The sequence below is a fragment of the Nilaparvata lugens genome, chromosome 9 (assembly GCF_014356525.2).
Source record: "Nilaparvata lugens isolate BPH chromosome 9, ASM1435652v1, whole genome shotgun sequence".
Classification (NCBI taxonomy): Eukaryota; Metazoa; Arthropoda; class Insecta; order Hemiptera; family Delphacidae; genus Nilaparvata; species Nilaparvata lugens.
The window spans coordinates 22,112,067-22,127,022 of record NC_052512.1 but is presented as its reverse complement, the minus strand read 5'-3'; the positions used below and the strand labels follow the sequence as shown (position 1 = coordinate 22,127,022).

Genomic DNA, 14,956 nt, shown 5'->3' with positions numbered 1-14,956 from the left:
GTTAAAGGCTCGTTCAATTAATGGTATTATACCATGGAATTATTATTACACCACTATTGGAACATCAAAAATATGAGTGGGTATAGGAGGTGGAATGAGTAAGAGGGTAGTCAGAGGGGAATATTTCGCTAGTTAGCTATACTTTGAAACAAAGTGAAAAATCCAATAAAAAAGCAAGAAAACCTCGAATGGCAGGAATAGAAGTGAGAGAGTGGAGGGGGAAATTGATTGATCATAATGATAATGTCTTTATCAAGGGCGGAGTTAGCACTCTGGGTCATCTCTGGTACACAGCTTTTGAAGAAGAGAGAGAGAGAGGGAGAGAGAGAGTGTGTGAGAGAGAGAGAAAGAAGGATGAAGAGGAGGATGGAGAGAATAGAATTTTCTGTTTCCACCCTGGAAACAAATTGTTGATCAGCAGCTGCGCTTGCACTCCAACTTCGGTATTTTTTGTACTGTTTTGGATCCTGGTTCCATTTTTGTCCTTATGGTCTAATTTTTTGCGTAGTCCCTTCTGTTGCCTTTCCATTTCACCTTTTTTAGCCTGACAATGTTGTTGCATTTCGTTTCTGCTTTGTTCCAGGAATTTGTGCATTAGAATTCCGTGAAGTCAACACAACATCATCCTTGATAAAACACAGAGTTCGAATCTAGTCAATTCTCTTCTCGAAAAAAATACACTTTTATTTTTGTCACATTCACATTAATTAGACATTTATACAGGACTGAAGTTTCGTGTTGAAACCGATACATCTTCAGCTGCATAGTGAGGTCCACGTTGTAATGATATTGCTCTTTGTCTATCATTAAACAAAGCTGATCGCGCTATCTCTTTCTAGCTTTGCTCTATTGCCAGATCGTCTTTTAACAATGTAGGATTAATAATTGACTAACAGAATATTCCATCTTATTATGAAAATTATAGAAGGCATATTATTACTAGTAGTTCTGTGAACAGTAGACCTCGCGCTCAGTGAGTTACATTGACCTGTTGTTATGTTTTCTCAAAAATTAATGAATAATTTATCAATTAAAAATGTCTAGAAAAAATCCTAAATAAACATAGAGCTTTCTGTCCTATATCGTACCGTGACGTGTCGTCCCGGAACGTGAATGTGAGCGCTGTTATCAGGTCTGGCTGCAACTGTCTACAACGTTGATGGAAAGATACATTTTCAAGATGTTCTATGTTTTTGAACGGGTAGTATTATAGTCCACTAGACAGCTGATTTTTGATGAATAATTCTATAGTCTGATTTTTACGGTAATATTGGCGTATGAAGGAGGCTCCTTTTTCCTTTTATATTATCCTTGAAATGCAAAATATCAAAAACTTTGTATTTAGGTCGACACGCAATTTAAAAAGGAACATACCTGTCAAATTTCATGAAAATATATTACCGCGTTTCGCCGTAAATGCGCAACATAAAAACATATAAACATTTAAACATTTGAACATTTAAACATTTAAACATTTAAACATTTAAACATTTAAAAATTTAAACATTTAAACATTTAAACATTCAACATTTAAACATTTAAACATTTAAACATTTAAACATTTAAACATTTAACCATTTAAAACATTTAAACATTTAAACATTTAAACATTAAACATTTAAACATTTAAACATTTAAACATTAAACATTTAAACATTTAAACATTAAACATTTAACATTAAACATTTAAACATTTAAACATTTAAACATTTAAACATTAAACATTTAAACATTTAAACATTTAAAATTTAAACATTAAACATTTAAACATTTAAACATTTAAACATTTAAACATTTAACATTTAAACATTTAAACATTAACATTTAAACATTTAAACATTTAACATTAAACATTTAAACATTTAAACATTTAAACGTTTAAACATTTAAACATTTAACATTTAAACATTTAAACATTTAAACATTTAAACATTTAAACATTTAAACATTTAAACATTTAAACATTTAAACATTTAAACATTTAAACATTTAAACATTTAAACATTTAAACATTTAAACATTTAAACATTCAAACATTTAAACATTAAGAGAAATGCCAAACCGTCGACTTGAATCTTAGACCTCACTTCGCTCGGTCAATTATAGAAGGCATTGACAAGATCGGTAACGTTGTTCTCCCATCATTCTTCACTGCCATTATAACGTGAACCTCACTATAGTGATGCTAAAGTTGGTTTCTACACGAAACTACAGTCCTGTATAAATGCAGTCTAATAAATGTAGATGTGACAAGAATAAAACTGTTTTTTCAATTATGGGAAAAATTCCACAATAAAATTTCTCATTCAACAAGTTTTAACAATTATATCTTAATTTTTTCTCCCAATATTTCTTTTTCTTCTTCACCGTCTCCACTTATTTTCAGTCCCACTCAACCACCGTTCTATTCTCTATTCACTCTTATTCCTTTCCATCTTTCCCCCACTTATTCACCCCTCACAATTCATCTTCTATTTTCCAGTTTATTATTTATTATTATCTTCAATCAGTCAAGAGTAGTTCATCAATTTTTATTCTGTCTCTCTCCCCTTCCTGCTAGCTTCCACCCTAATTCACTCCAACTTCTGTTTACTTCTCCTTATACGATAATTTGATACCACACCAACTCCTCTCTCAACTTTCCACCTTCTTTGCTCCTTACGATTTCTTCTTCTCATCGTAAGGAGACTCACTATTCAACTTTCTATACATCCTATCTTTTCTCTATCATTTTTTCCTTTTCTTTCTAAATCGTTCATATCTAAATCCTTTATCCCTAGATACTCAAAGCATTCTTCTTTTTCACTTTCTACTTGAATTTTCCTCGTATTTTCTGTCACTGTGTTTTTCATCCTCTTCATCTTTGATTTCACCCAGTTCTATTCTATTCTATTCTCTCTCTTCTTTCTCATTCAGAAGAAGAAGATTTCTCATAGATAAGAAGAAGAAGAAGCAAAAGATGATGAGCAAGGAGAAGAAGAAATTGATGAGGGAAAATAACAAGAAGAAGAAGGATGAAGAAGAAGAAGAAGAAGAAGAAGAAGAAGAAGAAGAAGAAGAAGAAGAAGAAGAAGAAGAAGAATCTGTCCTGAACTGTGGAAGTTATTAATATTATAGCAGTTCACAAAGGGGGGATACCCAATAACATGGGATTTATTATGTTTGCAGTATGCTGTCTTATTGCATTCAACTGATGCTTCCCTTGCTTCTCCACACCCATTTTCTTCTTCTTCTTCTTCTTCTTATTCTTCTTCTACTTCTTCTTCTTCTTTTTCACGATTGCTTCCTTTCCTCTTAACAATTTCATCTCCAAACGTATTTCGAATTGACGATAATAGCCTACCGATGGTTTCGAAAAGACTGCCTATTTTTTACTCTTTTTCATCCTCTTCAACCTAGTCTGTTTCCCTACACGTTATTCTTCTTCCATTGATTCATCTGCTTGATTTCTCAATAGCTTCTGCTCATTCATTGTCTTGATGTAAATCATTTTCCAGCTTCTCCTCCTCCTACTCATCCACTTCCACATTTACTTATGTTTCTCCTGAACTACCTTCTTTTGTTACCTAGATCTCCTCCTCTTCCTTCTTGGGATTTTCAAAGTAGAATTCAAAATTCGAACATAATGTTGAAAATTTCAATATCAAGAAAGTGATTCTTTCTCTTATTTTTCCACCACTTCTTCATCTTCTTCTTCTTCTCTCCGGGTTAAGATAGGCGCATACATATTGTCATCGTACGGACAGCACGCATCGGACGGATCGGAAGATTAGATTTGATGCATTTTTTACTTTCCTTGCCCTATTACCATAGGTAAGGAAAGTATTGCTTTTCGAAAAAAACTAAGGTACCCCAATTTCTAAATTTCTATACGTTTCAAGGTCCCCTGAGTCCAAAAAAGTGGGTTTTGGGTATTGGTCTGTGTGTGTGTGTGTGTGTGTGTGTGTGTGTGTGTGTGTGTGTGTGTGTGTGTGTGTGTGTGTGTGTGTGTGTGTGTGTGTGTATGAGTGTATGTGCGTCTGTGTACACGATATCTCGTCTCCCAATTAACGGAATGACTTGAAATTTGGAACTTAAGGTCCTTTCACTATAAGGATCCGACACGAACAATTTCGATCAAATGCAATTCAAGATGGCGGCTAAAATGGCGAAAATGTTGTCAAAAACAGGGTTTTTCGCGATTTTCTCGGAAACGGCTCCAACGATTTCGATTCAAGTTATACCTGGAATAGTCATCGATAAGCTCTATCAACTGCCACAAGTCCTATATCAGTAAAAATTTCAGGAGCTCCGCCCCATCTATGCAAAGTTTGATTTTAGATTCTCCATTATCAGGCTTCAGATACAATTTAAACAAAAAAAAATCAAGTGGAGTAGATTGAGCATGAAAATCTCTACAATTAATGTTTAGTAGCATTTTCACCTAAAATTGAAAATAAGCTTGAAATTCGAGAAAATGTGATTATTGAATTGCAAATTATTGTTGATTCTATTAAATCAGTCACTATGAAGAGATAGCAGACCTCATGTTGTGTGTGTTCAGCGTTTTTGCCCTGTCACCAGCTGGCTCAAATCTTTGAATAGTAGACTTGTGATGCGCGGGAACACTAGCGTCAGGTGATCAATTTTCATAACGGCAAGGAAAGTTGTGTGAGTGCGCCACACCAGATTTTTTCCGTTCACAATGATTTACCGAAGCGAAGCTGAGGTCTTAGGCTAGGCACACACCAGTGAGTCAAGATAAGACAAGACATGATAAGACACAATGCTTCACATAGTTGCTTAGTCACTGATTAGGGTACGTTTATGTCGGAGCTGCGATTCTAGCAACGCGTAGATAATACCAACGTGCTTTCTAATAGGCCTGTTTATGTCTGAGCTGCGATGAAAATCGATTTTGGGTCCTGACCATCGATAAGAGCATCGATAATGGTTCGGTCCATTTTCGAGGCTAGTATCGAGTTGTAGAATACAAATTACAAACATGGACCAATAATGATTGTGGATAATGGACCCAATTTCATGATTTGGGTTGTTTTATATGTGGAGTTTCGTAAGCAAGTGACATTTTCTTTACTTTATTTATTTCTTATTCAATTACAAAATTCTATCTTATTGTCAATGATAATAATGAAACATAATGTAGACCTTGATGTAGACTATTCATTTGATGTATAAATTCAATTGTTTTTATTTTATCAAAGAATATAACTTTCTTGTATAAACCTACTTACCTTAATGTTAGCATTAATCGCTCCTCTGCCATGATAGGACTTATGTGATAATTATTCCAGTCCTTTTGGAGATTATTGGAAACTCTCGTCAAAATGTAGTCGAAAGTTTCTATTTCCATTCTCATATAGTCAAACAATTTTTTTGGATGCTGTCTTGAATCTTTATAAGGATGATGATACTCCCCAAATACATTCCTCTCCACATTGATAGGATGTGCATAATATTCATGTTCTCTACAACCTAGTACCTATGTAATGCTTTACTGTATTCGATGCAAAAATAAAATCTTCATCAGAATCACTCATTATAGCATACACAAATTGGTTTTTCAATACATGAACTCACGAATCTAGCTTTAAGCACGACTGTCGGCATGAACAGTCGATAGAAGCTGAGCGCTACTCCCTACTAGCATCGCTTCTCTCATCGTTGCTAGAATCGTTTATCACAGCTCCGACATAAACGTACCCTAGTCATTGCAGTTAGACATGTCTTCATAATCAACTATGTGAAGTATTGTGTATGATCTTGTCTTGTCTTGACTAAATGGTTTTTTTTTTTTTTTTTTTTAGATTACGTCCTAGACTCCAGTCATGGAGTATAAGACAAGTCATGTTATTACATAATAATTCTAACACTAAGTAGTTCAACCTAGTTTAGGTTTGAAAGGAATTCTTGTACACTATAAAAAGCTCTATCAACTAAATATTTTTTCATTTGTTTTTTGAAAATCTTCAAATCATCATTACTTTTCAAGATTTGAGGTAGCTTGTTATAAAATTTCCTACCAATATAATCTGGTTTTTGTTCAAATAACCTACTATTGTGACTCATTATATGATAATCTGCTCTGTTTCGCGTATTATACTCATGAACATCTGAATTCTGGATCACACCACTCGTTTCCACATGCATTACAACTTCATATACATACAAAGATGGCACAGTTAATAGACCAAGCTTTTTAAACAAAGGCCTACAAGAGTCTAACCTATTCACTTTCTCTAGACATCTGAGTGCCTTCTTTTGAATCTTAAACACTCTGTCCATATTTTGTTGAGATGAATTACCCCATACTAAAATAGCATACCTAATATGAGATAGTATAAGTCCATGGTAAGCAGTTAACAGTAGTTTTTTATCATTCAGCCTAGCAAGCTGCCGCAGGACAAATACCCCAGATGATATCTTATTACATATCCTCTCAATGTAAGGATGCCATGTTAATTTCCTGTCCAATAAAATTCCCAAGAATGCTACTTTCTCTTCTTGGTCTAATTCATTTTCCTCTACAAACACATTTATTTCTATATCCTCTACTGAATTATATTTACTTTTGAATTGTAGGAATTGACATTTCTTACTATTTATTGTTACGGTAATTGCCTTTGCTTCAAGAATTGGACAATTGACTGTACTACCAATTGAATTGGTGTGTGCCTTGCCTGAAAGTTTCGACTTGATCGGCGTTTGTCTGTTTGTTTGTACCACAGTTACAGTGGCAGTTTATTGGATTTGTTATTACAGATATGCATAATGTTTGGTATACGAGTACTTTCAAAGAAGGCGCGTCGACGTATTTCTAAGTTTTTTTTCAAATTTTGCATTTCAAGTAATACAAAGGAAAAGGAGTCTTCTTCGAACCCCAATATTATCGTAAAAATCAGACTATAGATCTGATGTATTCATCATAAATCAGCTGTCGAGTGGATTATTAATTGCATTCAATGACGCAATGACGCATTTTAATGTAACTTAGTATAAAATCAGCTGTTGTGTGGACTATTAGTTGCATGCAATGACGCATGTAATTAATAGCTGAAAATAAAATCGTATTTTCTCTCGACCTTTCTCTTTTTTCAACTCGGGCTGATCTGTTGCCAGTATGTCTTGAAGTAGATTACCTTATTAAGTTAGCATTTTTGATACACCAACCCCAACAGCCATTAGTCGTTTTCACACTGATATCTCGCCGACACGACAGGACAGGACAGCATTTTCTCTTATGGACAGTATGGACAGAGGAGGCTGTGGTTCATAACTGCACGAGGTCTACTGTTCACAGAACTACTAGTTCTGAAGGAATTTGTTAAACGAAAACGTAAACGAAGTTCCACCGTCTAGTTATAACTGAGAAGTTATTGGAATTTTTTCTACACACAAAATATTTTTTCTTCATGCTACCATCCTAGAAGCTTAGCACACCATTTTTGGCACACCCTGTGTAAGGTGAATCATCACCACTGAGGGATGAAATCTGTTCTGGACTTTGGGGTGATTCAAACTATTATTGGAAATTAGATTTCTCTCCCCCAGCAGCATATTTTCTCTCTATTGTTTGCTCAAGCTCTGGCAAGGTTGCTCCCTACTGAGAGAAAGCCCTTGGGGTGGAAAAGAGGGAGATAACTAGAAAGAGACGAGAGAGAGTACAAGAGCGAAAATGTGAGATGATGATGTTGATAATGATGATGATTGGAATGAAATGTGAGAATTACGTCAGATCATGTAATTAATAATGATTATTGAACGAGCGTTAGCGAGTTTTTACTTTTGACTTACTAAAGACCAAAGTCGTTGTCCGTCTGTTTGTATGTTCTACAATAACTTTAGAAATAATTGATCAATCAGCTTCAAATTTTGAACACGTATTCTTCGAACCTTTTTACAGGTCAAGTTCGTTGGACAACAAAATTGACTCACATCTTCATCCTTTTTCAGGATATATAAATAACATTGAATGAGCATGAGGAAAATATGTTGTCATTTATCATTTCGTCAGCTGAAGAATTCTATTACAACAGTTTTTTTATTCATTAATAACATCAGCTGATGCCATTTGGAAGCTATCACATAGACAGAACTTTATGCGCTGACACATTATTTCAGCTGTTCAATTGACCGAACGTAGTGAGGTCTATGTTTTAACTCGGATTTTCTTTTGTCTGTCTGTATGTAACGCGATTACTGCCAAAAGCTGATAGAATTCTATGAGATTTGGCAGGAATATTCCTTTTTCAACTGCGCGTCGATGTATACACAAGGTTTTTTTGAAATTTTGCATTTTAAGGATAATATGAAAAGGAAATGAATTCCTCCGTACTCTGATATCGTCTACTTTGAAGATAGGATTAATCAGACTATAGAATTATTCATAATCAATCAGCTGACAAGTGGATTATTCATTGCATGCATTACACAGATGTCTGGCCTTGTCTATTTCTAGAAGGTAGGGCTTCAATATTTTTTATGATAGTTGCCCATCACTATGAATATTCTCACATTTGAAAATCAAATTAAATATGTGATTGAAAATAAAATGAAAAATGATTAAATGAACTGAATAATGCTGAAGAAATTATAATATTCTTGATTGAAAAAAATTAATTTTTTGAGAAATATTTCAATCAGATAAAGATAAAGATAACTTTGAAGAGGCTGATGGGCCGACATACTCACTCAGACCAAATAGTACAAGGAAATTAAAAATTTTTCATAGTAGTCTGAGTTTGTTGTGTAGACAGCTTATGCACATTAGCACAAAATTCATCAACTTAGTATCGCCTTTATTTCTGACACATCATAAAGGAATGGTTCAAACAAATGGATTTGTTTGAATTTTTTTCATGAATTGAGTTTCATTTGAATTGGCATTTTCATTGAATAGCCTAGCAAGTACATAATCATCTTGATCTCTTCTTTCTCTTGTATTTTTCTCTCATTCATGTTCTCCTTCTTTCTTATTCCATTTATTTTTTTTCTACTCCGGTTTGTTTCATTTGTATAAATTAGATCAACTAAATCAATAACTATATTACTAGGGTTAGAATAAAGACTCCCACCAACGAGCAAGTTTTACTTTTGCTGGTGGTGCCATGGCGAATATTGTTTTGTTAAAGAAAAAAAAATCTATTCTTATTCATAATAATCACTTGTTAAGAATTTTTAGCGAAATTGTATTTTGTTTTTTATGGCAATAAATTTTGATTTGATTTGAGATGGAAAGATTATCACGAAACTGGATAAATTATCATATGGGATACAAATTCAAACGTGAACTGAGTTTATTAACATAAGTGAGTTTTTGATCTTAGAGAAAACAAATAACAGTTTTTAAGAGTAAATTATGATTGAAACTGGAATTATGAAACTGAATCAACTAGAACAGGTGACATCAGATACGTGTGGATGAGAAAACTGCGTGAGGTCTACTGTTCACAGAACTACTAGTATGCAACTTAATTCATAACTTTTACATCAACAAACTGAAACGGGTTGAGATATGAATGTGCGGTTTTCGCTATTCTTTCTCTCTTGAAACACTGTATCGAAATCTTGTATCATTGATTTGGATTCATCTGAAGGATGAAAGATGTTGAAGCAACAGAGTAATTTTTCATTTCGAATAGGATCACCAATGAAACCTCCTGTCAAATTATAAATCGTGAAAGGATTATTCAGCTGTTTTCATAATTTTCATCAACTCTGTATAATTATAAGTTGTGGGTTTCGAAGATTACAATACAACAGTGTTGTTCTTGAGCGAGTTCTCAACCCCGCGGGATCACTAGTAATCATAATGTTTGGAATGAAGTAAACGAATTGAATCAGATCATGTATTGATGTTGATTATTATGAGGATAATTGGCAAGTGAGAGAGGAGAGAACGAAGAAATTTTGAGAAAGCGATAAATTATTGATTGAAAAAAGGAAATATAAATCAGACGTGGAAGAGAAGAATATAGGAAAATTGGTATTGGGAAGAAATACAAAGAGAAGAAGAACAGGAATGAATCATTACCACAAGAAGAGTTGAGAAAAAAGAGATGTGGTGGATGTGGAGGATGAGGAGGAGGTGGAGGAAGAGGAGGATAAGGAGGAGGTGGAGGAAGAGGAGGAGGAGGATGTGGTGGAGGAGTAGGAAGTTGTGGAGGAGGAGGAGGAGGAGGAGGAGAAGTGAGAAGAATAGGAGTTGGAGTGGAAGAAGAAGGAGGAGGATGAGGAGGTGGAGAAGAAGGTGGAGGATGAGGAGGTGGAGAAGAAGGAGGAGGAGGATGAGGAGGAGGTGGTGGAGGAGGGAGAGGAATAGAAGGTGTTGTAGGAGAAGAAGGAGGAGGAGGAGGAGGAGGTGGCGGAGGAGGAGGAGGAGGAGGAGAAGGAGGAAGTGGTGGAGAAGAAGTAGAATGAAAAGATAAGAAAGATTGATCGATTGATTGATTGAGTACTTTATTTATGTAGATTACAATATATACTGGCTTATACACTTATATACAATAGCTTACAATACAGCAAAATTATAGATGAATTTACATAATATAGACTAAGAAAATAATTATTGAAAATATATGATATGAAAAAGTAATTTGTAATATAATAACTATGGATAATTATATTGTAATGCATCTACATAAATTGGCGGAGCTTTGGACATATCAATGTCCATTCTTCGGAAAGAATATTAAAAATATCCTCCCCACTAACTCTCTACCAAAACGTTAATTTAATTAATTAAGCTAAGGATTTATTTATTAATGGAAATTTTGTAAAAGTTTTAATTAATATAAATATTTAAGAGAAAAAAAAACAGAAAATTGATAGAGTAAAATGGAGGGAGAGGAATAGAAGGTGTTGTAGGAGAAGAAGGAGGAGGAGGAGAAGGAGGAGGAGGAGGAGGAGGAGGAGGAGGAGGAGAAGGAGGAAGTGGTGGAGAAGAAGTAGAATGAAAAGATAAGAAAGAAGGAGAAGGATAATAGGAATAACAAGAGATATACTATCTATATACAGTAGCATAGTGAGACTCAATTCCAACTGTGGGCATTGCATGAATGGAATGCATTGATTTCAGTTAAAATTAATGCTGACATTATGAAGTGGATCACACTATATAGTGAGGTTCACGTTATAATGGCAGAATGCGATTAACATATGTGTTACTATCCTTGTCTATCATTAGACAAAGCAAATAACTAGCTCCTCAATGTTTTCAGGTCGTTTTTTAACAATTTAGAAATATATAATTAATCAGCCAAATATTTATTCTCAATTATGAGAATGTATTGATTTATCATTGAAAACACTGATAAATCAAACATTTTTTTTAACAATTTAGAATATAATAACTAATAAGCAAAATATTAATTCTCAATTATGAAAATGTATTGGTTTATCATCAAATATAATGATTAATAAGCAAAATATTCATTCTCAATTATGAAAATGTATGATTTATCATTGAAAACACTGATTTATCATTGAAAACACTGATAAATCAAACATTTTTTTAACAATTTAGAAATATAATAATTAATAAGCAAAATATTCTTTCTCAACTATGAAAATGTATTGATGTATCATTGAAAAATATATAGTCTTGATGAATAATAATCATATAGTTCATCATTCAGAACAAGAATGAACAATCGATATTGCATCAGATATACCGGTATCAGCTATCCTCTACAGAAGGCAGTGACAAGGCAGAGAATCGACAACGCTGTCCTCCTATCTTCTCCACTGTCGTTATAACGTGTACCCCTCTATAGTACATTGAATAATATACAGTACTTCCAACAATATAAACGACTTCAATGATGGAGCAATCTCTAATCCTTTGAAGTGGGATTCCCTTTTTATAGGCTTCAACTAATTAACGTAATTGATGTTCAAGGAATTAATTACTTGACGGTAATAATTGATGATAGAGGTCGGTTCGCAGCCAATCAAATTGAATCTTGGGAGGTGTTTACAGGTTAGAATTTCTGGAATGCCGCCTGTTGTGATCTGTTCTTTATCAGATCATAGTTTGGTTTCTTTCCCTAACATTAGTGAGTTCTATTTCTCAGTTTCTTGTTAGTAAAAGTTAATTCGTATGGCTTTTGCTAGTGGGAAGTCCCTTGCTGGAAGGTTCCACCTCGCTCGAATGAGTAATTTAGGTCGTCAATGGGCCTTACGACTGTCATACTTCAGCCGGCACCAACAGTTGAACGTGCCCAACCGATAATGCCCATTTTTGTTAGTATTTCTCTTGGATGAATGTAGGTTTCCGATTCAAACGTTTTTGAATCATGTCATGCAAACAAACCACGAGAGCCTACATGATTAATCACGGTGGAATGTGATAGACATAATAGTTATGTTCAATCTAATAGAATCTATGAGGATTTAGTTATTAACATTTTGTTATTAACTTTGGTATAAACGCAGCTTTAGCATTGGTTGAGTGAGTAATGCTACTTCCAAGGAATGCTGAAATTTTGTGAGGATCTCACTAAACCACTAAACAATCCACCCCATTCAGAAGCCAGGCTATATTGAGCTTCTCAATGATCATTACTGAGTATTTTCCTTCAACTGTAGGAGGTTTTCCCCATGAAATGGTGGGAATCTGAATTTTCCGAGCGAGGAAACTCATTTGCGTATTGAACCGTTCTGGGAAAATTTCATTTGCGGTGAAACTTTTGAATTGGTGTGGGAAGGAGTCTATTTTCATGAAAATGAACCAGATTTGATTCTGAAGCTGCTGTTGATATCCACTTGTTTCGAATTGAATTTTAAACTTCTAATTCCGAGCACCAAACGGGAAAATATAGAGTGTTTCAGAATGAATGAACCGATTTGAAACAAGTTTACCTCCATTTACTATATCAGAACTGATTTCACACGATTTACGGTGTATCAGAGACCACATCGTACTATAATACAACATACTATACCATATTGTACTATATGGTCGATAGGGTGTATGCATACAGAGAGCGTACCGGAGTTCCAAGTTCCGAATTATTAGGAACTGAATATATGGAAGCTGGAGATGAATATTTAATAAGTAGTACTCGATTGATTGCTTGAGTGCTTTATCTTTGCAGATTACTATAGACAGAGGAGTGACCCACAAAAGGTGTAGCCGCCAATCACCATTGATTTTACATGAAATTTACAACAAAAAATGTCCAGTAAAATTTTTTTATATCCACCTTAGTTTTCGAGATCTATCGATTACTCGATATTTTTGGAAAAGGCCTGCTTACAGTCATTAACAGGTAAATAACTAGAAAACGATCAGTGTATATATAATTCTAAGGATAGATTGGAAAAACAAGAAATTTCCAATGATATCCATAAAATTTGTTGCTTTTATGTTTTTCAACTTTTTATGAGCGCTCAAAGTTGAAAAAAGTACATTCGTCGAGTTCAAAGCCAACAGTTTGTTTCGGTAATGGTGAAACTCCGCCATTTTATAAGCCTCCGAATGAGTATGAACTAGTTAGGAAAATATTCAATACTTTGATATGTTCCAATACTTTTTGAAAATATTCAAAGGGGCTCACGTAGAAATTCATAACTAGTCATGTATCTATCTATATATATATAAAAGCAAAATGGCACTCACTGACTGACTGACTCACTCACTCACTCATTCACTCGCAGAACTAAAAATCTACCGGACCAAAAACGTTCAAATTTGGTAGGTATGTTCAGTTGGCCCTTTAGATGCGCACTAAGAAATCTTTTAGCGATATTTTAACTCTAAGGGTGGTTTTTAAGGGTTTAAAGTTCTTTTAGCATGTATATTCTTCTCATTCCAATATCTTAAAATTAAAATTTTATTTAAATGTCCATACCATATGTTAATATAGAACTATAATCTAGAGAGAGTACCTCTTCGAAACAGTTGTTCTGGTAACTATATTAAAAATTTTGTCAGGTTGACATTAAGTTTAGTTGACTTTGTTAGGTTGTGACCAAGTTGAAGATTGAAATGCATTTATTCTAAATACCAATTTATCCAGTTAGCCAAAATTAGTGTTTTCTCAGCTTTTCTGCGTTTCCTCACCTTTTTCAATAATTGATGGAAATACATTTTAAAAAATTCAGTACACAGGTTTAGCTGAGGTGGAAAAATTTTGTTTGCCAAAGATACGCCGATATAGTAACAGGTGTTTTTCGAGATCAAATTGACATAATACGTTCAAATTCGGTACAGAGGTTCCGCTGAGGTCTACATGCAGGCGAGCGAAGCGAGCCCGCTGATCTCATTTTTGGACGATCCAGTCGGGGGTTCAGGGGATGGAGCCCCCTGGCTAGACGGATATGGCGAGCGAAGCGAGCCTGACGGCTTCTTATAGATAAATCTATTTGAAATTGTCTTTTCAAAAAAAAAAAATAATAATAATAATAATATTCATGTAATACACTTATTTGTTATTTTTCATTCACCTATGTGTTCAATAATTTATGCTCACTATGTATAATATGATTGAATGAGCGAAGCGATGATGTTTCAAGTCAATCGGCGTTTGTCTGTTTATTTGTTTGTTTGTACCGCGGTTACAGTCACAGTTCTAGTCCGATTTGGATAAAATTTAGTATACGATTACTTTGAAACAAGGCGCAGAAACGTATATATTCAAAATCCCCGTTTCAAGATGGCGCCCCTTCATTCGGAAATTTTACCCTAAAATCAACCTAACTTTTCAATACTTTATCGGATCAGGTTCAAATTGGGCTCATTCTTCTCAGCGGTTCAAAGCGGTATTATTTCATGTATCACATGTTCAATCCTAAATTTCAAGTTTCAGATTGTTTATCTATTTAACCGTGCATCCTAGCTCAAAAGTGTAAGAGGCTTCTGTTTTCCAGCGCTCCAAGGCAGTCTTATTTCATACATCGCATGTTAAAAATTTTGAATTTTATATAATTCAATCAATTCAATTCAATTCAATCC

General features: G+C 34.2%; 2 protein-coding genes across 2 annotated transcripts in view; one reads left to right on the top strand and one right to left on the bottom strand.

Annotated features, from left to right (window-relative positions):
• Positions 1-14,956, top strand: part of LOC111050798 (prostaglandin E synthase-like) — a 126,996-nt gene that overhangs the window by 856 nt on the left and 111,184 nt on the right. The window lies entirely within an intron of this gene.
• Positions 1-14,956, bottom strand: part of LOC111045632 (furin-like protease kpc-1) — a 269,500-nt gene that overhangs the window by 230,873 nt on the left and 23,671 nt on the right.